Here is an 8283-nt window from a genome sequence, read left to right as displayed (position 1 = left end):
AACCCAGGTTGAGCAAGCGTCTGGCAGATACTTACAAAGCCAGCAGCACGGACGGTGCCTGTTTATCTGAGCTGCTGTTCCCCTCCAGGGCTGGCTGAGGTGAGAGGGGAGGACACTTACTATAAGACATATACACAAGTTTAACTTTGCAAGACAATGATAACACCATCTAGAGCTCTCGTATCAACATAAAGTCCAACCAGTCTAGTATTCAAGGTCCTGTTGCTCAGCTCCCTTGTATTGTCAGAGTTTTAAACTTTTGCTGATCTAGTGGATATTTTATGGCACATGATATTTTTAAAAGGAAATATTTTATTTCTTTGATTGCTAATGAGACTGAGCATCTTTATATAAACTAATTAAATGTCTGCATTCCCCCCCCACATGCCTTTTTATGGCCTTCACTCATTTCAAACAGTTACCATATGTATCTATATATAATTTTTTAAGCTATTTTTATATTTTGGATAATGAGTTTGACAGTTGATTATGTGCATGCTAAGTAGCTTCAATCGTGTCCACCTCTTTGTGACCTTACGGACCGTAGCCCTCCAGGCTCCTCTATACATGGAATTCTCTAAGCAAGAATACTAGAGCGGGTGGCCATGCCCTCCTCCAGGGGATCTTCCTGACCCAGGGATCGAACCTGCATCTCTTACATCTCTTGCATTGGCAGGCAGGTTCTTCAATGCTAGCGCCACCTGGAAAGCCTATATGTGTGTAAAAAAGTTCTCAGTTTTAACAAAATGAAGTTTATCAGTCTTTTCTTTTATGGGTATTACCTTTTTACATTTTGTTTGAGAATAAACAAAACAAAATACATTTTGTTTGAGAATATCTCAGTATAAAGATATGTTCCTATATTTATATTTTAAACTTTTAAAAACACATCCCTTTTAATAATTAAAAGTTTCATCTTTTGGTTTTCATATATAGATATTTAAACTGAACATTAATTGTATGTATGCTGTAAAGGCTTCCCTCATAGCTTCCCTCACAGGGCTTCCCTCATAGCCCAGTTGGTAAAGAATCTGTCTGTAATGCAGGAGACCCTGGTTCGATTCCTGGGTCAGGAAGATCCACTGGAGAAGGAATAGGCTACCCTCTCCAGTATTCTTGGGCGTCTCTTGTGGCTCAGCTGATAAAGAATCCACCTGCAATGTGGGAGACCTGGATTCGATCCCTGGGTTGGGAAGATCCCCTGGAGGAGGGAAAGGCCCAATTCTGGAGAATACAGAATTCTCCAGTATTCTGGCCTGGAGAATTCCATGGGGTCACAAAGAGTCAGACAACTGAACGACTTTCACTTTCACATACTGTAAAGAAGGATCACATTTTTTTGTTGGTTTTCATATGAATAATCAATTTCCCCAGCACTTTTTATGGAATGATCTGTCTTTTCCCATTCATCTGCAATGCCACTTCTGTACAATGCCAAGTTTTGTTATACATGTGGTTTTATCACTTCAAGACAAATAGAAGGGGAAAAGTGGGAGCGGTGACGTTTCCTTTTCTTGGGTTCTAAAATCACTGCAGATGGTGACTGCAGCCATGAAGTTAAAAGACACTTGCCCCTTGGAAGGAAAGCTATGACAAACCCAGGCAGAGTATTGTAAAGCAGAGAGATAATTTTGCCGACAAAGGTCCCCCTACTCAAAGTTATGGTTTTTCCAGAAGTCATGTATGGATGTGAGAGTCAGGTGCAGATGTAAAGAAGGCTGAGCACCAAAGAACTGATGCTTTCAAACTGTGGTGTTGGAGAAGATTCTTAAAAGTCCTTTGACAGCAAGGAGATCAAATCAGTCAATTCTCAAGGAAATCAACCCTGAATATTCATTGGAAGAACTGATGCTGAAGCTGAAGCTCTAACACTTTGGCCACTTAATGTGAAGAGCTGATTCATTGGAAAAGACCCTGATGCTAGGAAAGATTGAAGGCAAAAGGAGAAGAGGGTGGCAGAGGATGAGGTGTTTGGATGGCCTTACTGACTTAATGGACATGAGTTTGAGCAAACTCCAGGAGATAGTGCAGGACAGGGAAGCCTGGTGTGCTGCAGTTCATGGGGTCAAAAAGAGTCGGACACAACTTAGCCTATGAACAGCAATTATATCCAGTTTTGGCATCTGTTAAGACAAATTCCCTTATATTTTTTTCTTAAAGAATGTTTTTGCTACTTTTGGTCCTTTTCACTCCTTTTCATAAACTTTAAAATCTGCTTTTTAAGCCTAAAAAATCCTTGTTGGGATTTTGACTGCAATTGGACAGGGAGGCCTGGTGTGTTGCGATTCATGGGGTCGCAAAGAGTCGGACACGACTGAGCGACTGAACTGAACTGAACTGAATGTTAAATCTAGATATCAGTTGAGGGCAATTAACATGTTTTAACAGTACTGAGTCCCTCTATGTTAGAACAAAGATTATTTCTCCGTTTATTTATGTCTTATTGATTGCCTTTTGGTAAAGATTATATAATGTTTTGCTATGTTTTCTTTTTTTCCTAGATACCCATGTAAGTTTAAGAAGCCTCTTTTCTATCCTGGCTTGCTGTAAGTATTTTTTTTTTAAATCATGATGAATGTTAAACTTTACCTAAAGTTCTTTCTGCATCTAAAGTGATAACCATATGGGCTTTCTCTTTTATTTACTTATATGGTAAATTACATTAATATATATTCCACTGTGAAACAACTCTTATGCTGTTTTGATAAATATGAGTTGCTCATGATGTTCAAATTTTCTGGACAATAAGTTTATAGCAGTGAATACAACAGAGTCTTTGCTCTCATGGAGTTATATTCCAGTGTGTGTTGGGAAGAGATTATAAACAAATGAACATCTGGATGTGTTATGCAATATCAGACAAAGGTATTCGGAGAAAGACATACATATTAACCACTCTGCTTGCCACAAAACCAAAAAGATATCTGCTAATCACCTGAGATTATGAAAATAAATCTTGCATATTTGTCCCGACATGACATGTGCTAGAAATAGTTGCATATGACACACCTGATCTCTGGGACCATCACAAGTGTGGACAAGCGTAAAGAACACAGAGAAACATTGCAAAAACACAGCAATAGTGGACCTAAGGGTAGGGAAGGTTGCACATTCTGTACCATAAAATGGCAGCCAAACTGAATTAGAATTCCTCATGTTACTTTTTGGCTTCATGGTTCTTAAAGGTGTTCTTTTGACATTTTTCTTTACAGTTTACAGTATGGGTATAATCAGTATTAAAGGAAATTTGTTGCATTAATTTCATGATATCACTATCTAAAGAAGCCTAGAGGGAAGTTAGGCAGTTTCCTTTAGAGTACCCAGTAATATGACACCAGTATCCATCAATATTTATAAACAAGTTTATCCACCCAACATTAGCTATGAAGTTAGTATCCCCGGGGCTCTTCTGGCTGTGGTAGATAAACCGAGCATATGTTTCTTTGCTGTGTTCCAGGATTCTGAGACGGCATACAGAGTACAAGAAAGGGCCGCAGGTCACGGCAGAATATAGCTGGGCAGTCCTACTGGGAAAAAAATAATGTGATCAGATGACTGTATAGAACTTGCATGGCAGAAATCTGTGTGAATTTCCAGAGTGCAGCATGCAGTTGTGAAGGTGAGAGGAAGTAAGGAATGGCCAAAACGTGTGTAGCTGCGACATCTATGTGGACTCACACTGAATTCTACTAGCTATTCCCTGTCTCATCAAAATGAAGTGAATCCGCAAACGGTCTTCATGGTGAGGCACTGCTGGGACAATGCCACAGTTCTCCAGGGAGGCTTTGTGTAAGGAGATGCAGGTGAAGGTCAGTTTTGTCTAGAGGTGTGTTGGAACTTCTGCAAATAGGAGAGGCTGCTCTGCAAATAGAGAAGCGACAACAATACAGCATCAGTGCCCATGAGCCCCAGCTTCCAGGGTCTCTCAGAAAGATGCTGTGATTGGGATAACTATGGATTGTCCAACCTGTGGATTGTTCCAGTAGCTGGGAATTCAGAGACACACATTAGACAGAGATAATGAGTCCCCCGAGGAATGGAGAAAGAAGAGTGCCAGCCTGGAGAGAAGGAGAGTCAGTACAGGGCTGGGACAGAGAAGAGAGCAGGAAGGGACTGTGATGGGGCAGAGAAATAGGAGTAGAGGTGATCGACAGAGCCGGTCCGGAGACCCTGATAGCATTTCATCAAACACTGCAGGATTCCATAGTGTGTGCTTGCTCAGTCAAATCTGACTCTTTGTGACCCCATGGACTGTGGCCCACCAGGCTCCTCTGTCCGTGGAATTCTTCAGGCAAGAATACTGGAGTGGGTTGCCATTTCCTCCTCCAGGGGATCTTCCCAACCCAGGGATTGAATCCCTATATCTTGCATCTCCTGTGTTGGCAGGTGGATTCTTTACCACTGAGCTACCTGTACTACTACGTACATCATTTTAAAGTTAGACCAACCTGGGTTTAAATTCTGTTTTTGCCTCTACAAGTGGGGTGACTTCAGGTGCATTGTTTAACCTTCAATAGCCTCAGTTTCCTGATCTGTCTAACCCTACATCACTGGGTAATTCGAGGAGGATAAGTTGAAGTCATTCAGGTCAAGTGCTTACTCGCTTATCATGATGTTCAGCTTCTAGACAAAACTAAGCATAATAATTTTAAAAATCCTTCAATAAATGTTAGCTCATGTTCATCTCAGATGCTGGAGACAGGAAGAGAAGTGTTCTATACAGGTACACAGCAAAATGGATAGATGCTCAGGAAAGGGATGGAGAGATGCTTGGGAACGTGTTCCTGCATCTGGAATCCAGGGATAAGCCACATGCAGCATTGAGCCAAACAGAATAGTCATGGGTATTCTTTCTCTCACCCTGGCCCTTGGTTTCATAGAAGGTGACACACGTTTAGATTTGGAAAAACTGTCAAAGGCCACCTAGATCAAACTCTAGCTCAGTGTTGGCCCCACGTGCAAGGGCTGTTTCTCTCTTTGGCTTGCGTATCTCTAGGGAAAGGGAGTTTATAAAATCATTATACAGCCATTTCCCATTGATGCCCATCTTCAGTTGTCAGAAAGTTCTTATTTGGATGAGCTGAATCCACCTTCCTGTTACTTAGTTCAGTCACCCTGGAGCAAAGCAAAATAAATATCTTCCCACTTCTACTCATGGGCTCAAGTGTATGAGGCTCAGTCCCCAAGCATCAGAAATGGTGAGAAAGTAGCTTACATAAAAACAGAACCTTGAGGGATACTCTGATTACTCGAACTGTTTAAATTGATTTATAGAGGACATTTAATGAGAATAGGAATTGAAATTACACTTGACTCAATTCAGAGCAGTGAGTTTTTATTAAGCAGCCGGAAGGAGTACAAGATACTATAAAGAATAAAGAAAAGATGTAAACCCTGCCCTTAAGGAGCTTAAAATCTGATTAATTTAGCCATGCTAATAACAGCATAAGAAAATCTGGCTTGGCAAAGCACACAGTTCAGATACAAACACACACACACACACACACACACACACACACACACAAAAGACTCTCTGAAAGTCTACATTTATTAAAGCTAAAAGGTAAATTTATAATTAATATGATTTATCATTTCATTATAAAAGCAATTTATGGCCATTGTAGAAAACATGAGAAAATAGTAAAAAAGGAGAAAATGACAAAAACCAGATATGACCAAGGTTAATTTTGTAGATACAAGTCAAGGGAATCTTTTCTATAGGCCTATATAGATTTTTATGTGGAATTATATTGTATATGCTATCTCATAAACTGTCTTTTCACTAACTTATTATGAGTATTTTTGATAATAAATAGTCATTAGCAGTACATTTTATGTCTAATTGGTATTTCATTAAGATTATATTATTTTTTATTTAAAAAATTTCTTATAGTTAGACACTTGGCCATTTCCAAATTTTGCTGGTTTAAATAATATTCTTGTAGCTAAATCTTTGTGTGCCATTAATTACTTCCTTAAAATACATTTCTGGATGTGGAATTGTTGGGTAAAATCATATGCACATTTTTAAGCTTTTTGATAAATAGTTCCACACTGAATTCCAGAAAGATTGTACTATAACAGAGTAAAGAGATACTTTTTTATCATTTACTAGTGACATGAGTATTGCTATTTTTTAAATGTCTGCTAATTTAGCAGGTGACAAACACATGTCATTATCTTAACTGGGTTTCAAAGGTCTTTGAAAATTATTACTTGCTGGTCATTTTCCTTCCTTGTGAAATGCTTGTCTTTATATATATTTTTCATTCAATGAATAGTTTCTGAACATCTACTATGTTTCATAAACTGTTCTAGGTGGATCTATATTAGTTAACAAAATAAGAAAAAATCCTTGCCCTTATGGAGCATACATTCAAGCATGAGCCTATATTCCAAGGGGTTTAATGTAGAAATGATACTAACAATTTTCCCATACTGTTATACTGTCTTCCAGCCTCAGTTTGTATTTAGAAGCGAATGTGTGTGTGTAGGAGAGATGAGCAGTGGGATCAGAGGTGGACTAGACCTCTAGAGTAAAACCCCTTCACCTTATACATGAGGAACTGGAGGAGGCCCACAAGAGGGAAAAATAAAATTCAGGCTCAGAATAATCTAGTGACCTAGAGAGATCGCAGATCCCAAGAGAGCAGCCAGTTCAGCAAACTGAAAACAAAATCCTCTTTAATTCACTCTTTTTATTTCATTTTTCGCTTCTGCATTATACAAATTTACTAAGATTTACTGGACAAACTTTTCTAGGGTCTTTCTATGGGTCAAACAGTGTGCTAAGCACTTTAGATGCACAGTAATCCGAGGTCTTAATAACTAGGACTTGACAGAGTTTTCACACAAATCCAGGTCCATCAAACCCCAAAGGTTATACTTTGCCCACTTCTAGAGTGCTCTCAGGGCATCTGTGGGCATGAGCTGTGTGTAGGGCGAGGAGAGGTGTAAAGACAAGGAGAAGCAAGGTGGCCACCGTCTGGTGGCTGCTCTGGTGGCAGGGGCAGCCCTAGAGAAGGAGGAGGTGGACAGTCAGCCCCAGGGATGCTGGGGCTGCAGCACGTGGCCGACGTGTGAAAGGAGGGTGAGGCTTCAGTGACGTCAGCTTGCCCAAGTCATTTTGTCCCGCCTCTGTTCACCTTGCAGCTGCCCAGTGCCTCCAACCCTTTCTCTGTCCTCTACCCAAATGGTCTTTCTGATTCCTCTGTCATATTAACTTATAAATGACAGACAATAATACAAAGAGTTATTCAATCAACCAGCGTGTGACATTTTCATTCTTAAATGAGTCAGGACCTTGGGTGAAAGGGATTAAGCAGAATTGCAATTCCAGGTATCCACGTGCCTTCGTGATGAGAGAATTGTTCTTTGTCTCTTCTCTTCCTCCCTCCCTTCCTTCCTCTTGCTCCTTCCCTCCCTCCTTCGTCTCCTCCTTCTTTCTCTTCCTGATTCCATCCTCCTCTGTCCCTCTGTCCAGCTCCCTCCTCCCTCCTCCCTCCTCACCCCTCCCTTGGAGGGGAGCCTGTAACTGAGACCCAGTTATCCCATTTTAAGGGCTAATCCTTTCACCAGAATTTTGATACTGCCTCCAAAAATGCATGTCTAAAACTCTAACGAAGATAATATCAGGAGCATGGGACAGCCCTGGGCCATTACAGACTCACCTTTTCCCTTCTCAAGATGTGGTGGATCCCCACTCCCGGTGTTTCCCTCTCATGTCTCTACGCACACCAGGACCAGAGAACAGAAGCCTCTCTTAGCCTCCCATCCCTTTCACCTGCCCAGGTGCCACCTCCAGTGGTACATCCCAGAGCAGGTGGCAGATTGTCAGGGACGTACAGGAAGAGCCACCCATCATGGCTGCAGGTCACCTGGAGTCTGCAGTCAGAATGGTCCCACTGGGAGACTAAAGAATCATAAAGACCTCAGCTCGGAGTCTTGGAACTGCAGCTAACATTGGCTTCATTAGTAGTTAAATTCCTGTTTTGTAGTTCTGCAGATGTGCTTAGTTGTATCCAACTCTTTGTGACCCCATAGACTGTAGCCCGCCAGGCTTCTCTGTACATGGGATTATCAAGGCAAGAATACTAGAGGGGGTTGCCATTTTCTCCTCCAGGGGATCTTCCCAACCCAAGGATCGAACCCTTGTCTCCTGTGTCTTCTGCATTGCAGGCAGACTCCTTACCCTCTGAGTCACCAGGGAAGCCCTGTTGGGTAATAGCAAATTGCAGATTGGCAGAGAGCATGCAGGATTTTTTGTCTGTTTGACCATAGTCT

The 8283-nt window shown here is 41.1% G+C and overlaps 1 long non-coding RNA gene across 1 annotated transcript; it reads left to right on the top strand.

Moving 5' to 3' along the window:
• The first annotated feature begins 1305 nt into the window (after positions 1 to 1305).
• On the top strand, positions 1306 to 4459 carry LOC145521196 (uncharacterized). The gene is made up of 3 exons (XR_014065215.1): positions 1306 to 1967; positions 2502 to 2546; positions 3458 to 4459. It is a non-coding gene; the product is annotated as an uncharacterized LOC145521196 (long non-coding RNA).
• Positions 4460 to 8283: the final 3824 nt, after the last annotated feature.

The sequence above is a fragment of the Giraffa tippelskirchi genome, chromosome 9 (genome assembly GCF_054371585.1).
Source record: "Giraffa tippelskirchi isolate mGirTip1 chromosome 9, T2T-mGirTip1v1.2.pri, whole genome shotgun sequence".
NCBI lineage: Eukaryota > Metazoa > Chordata > Mammalia > Artiodactyla > Giraffidae > Giraffa > Giraffa tippelskirchi.
Note: the sequence above shows the minus strand (reverse complement) of the source record. Positions and strands in the feature narration are given on the sequence as shown.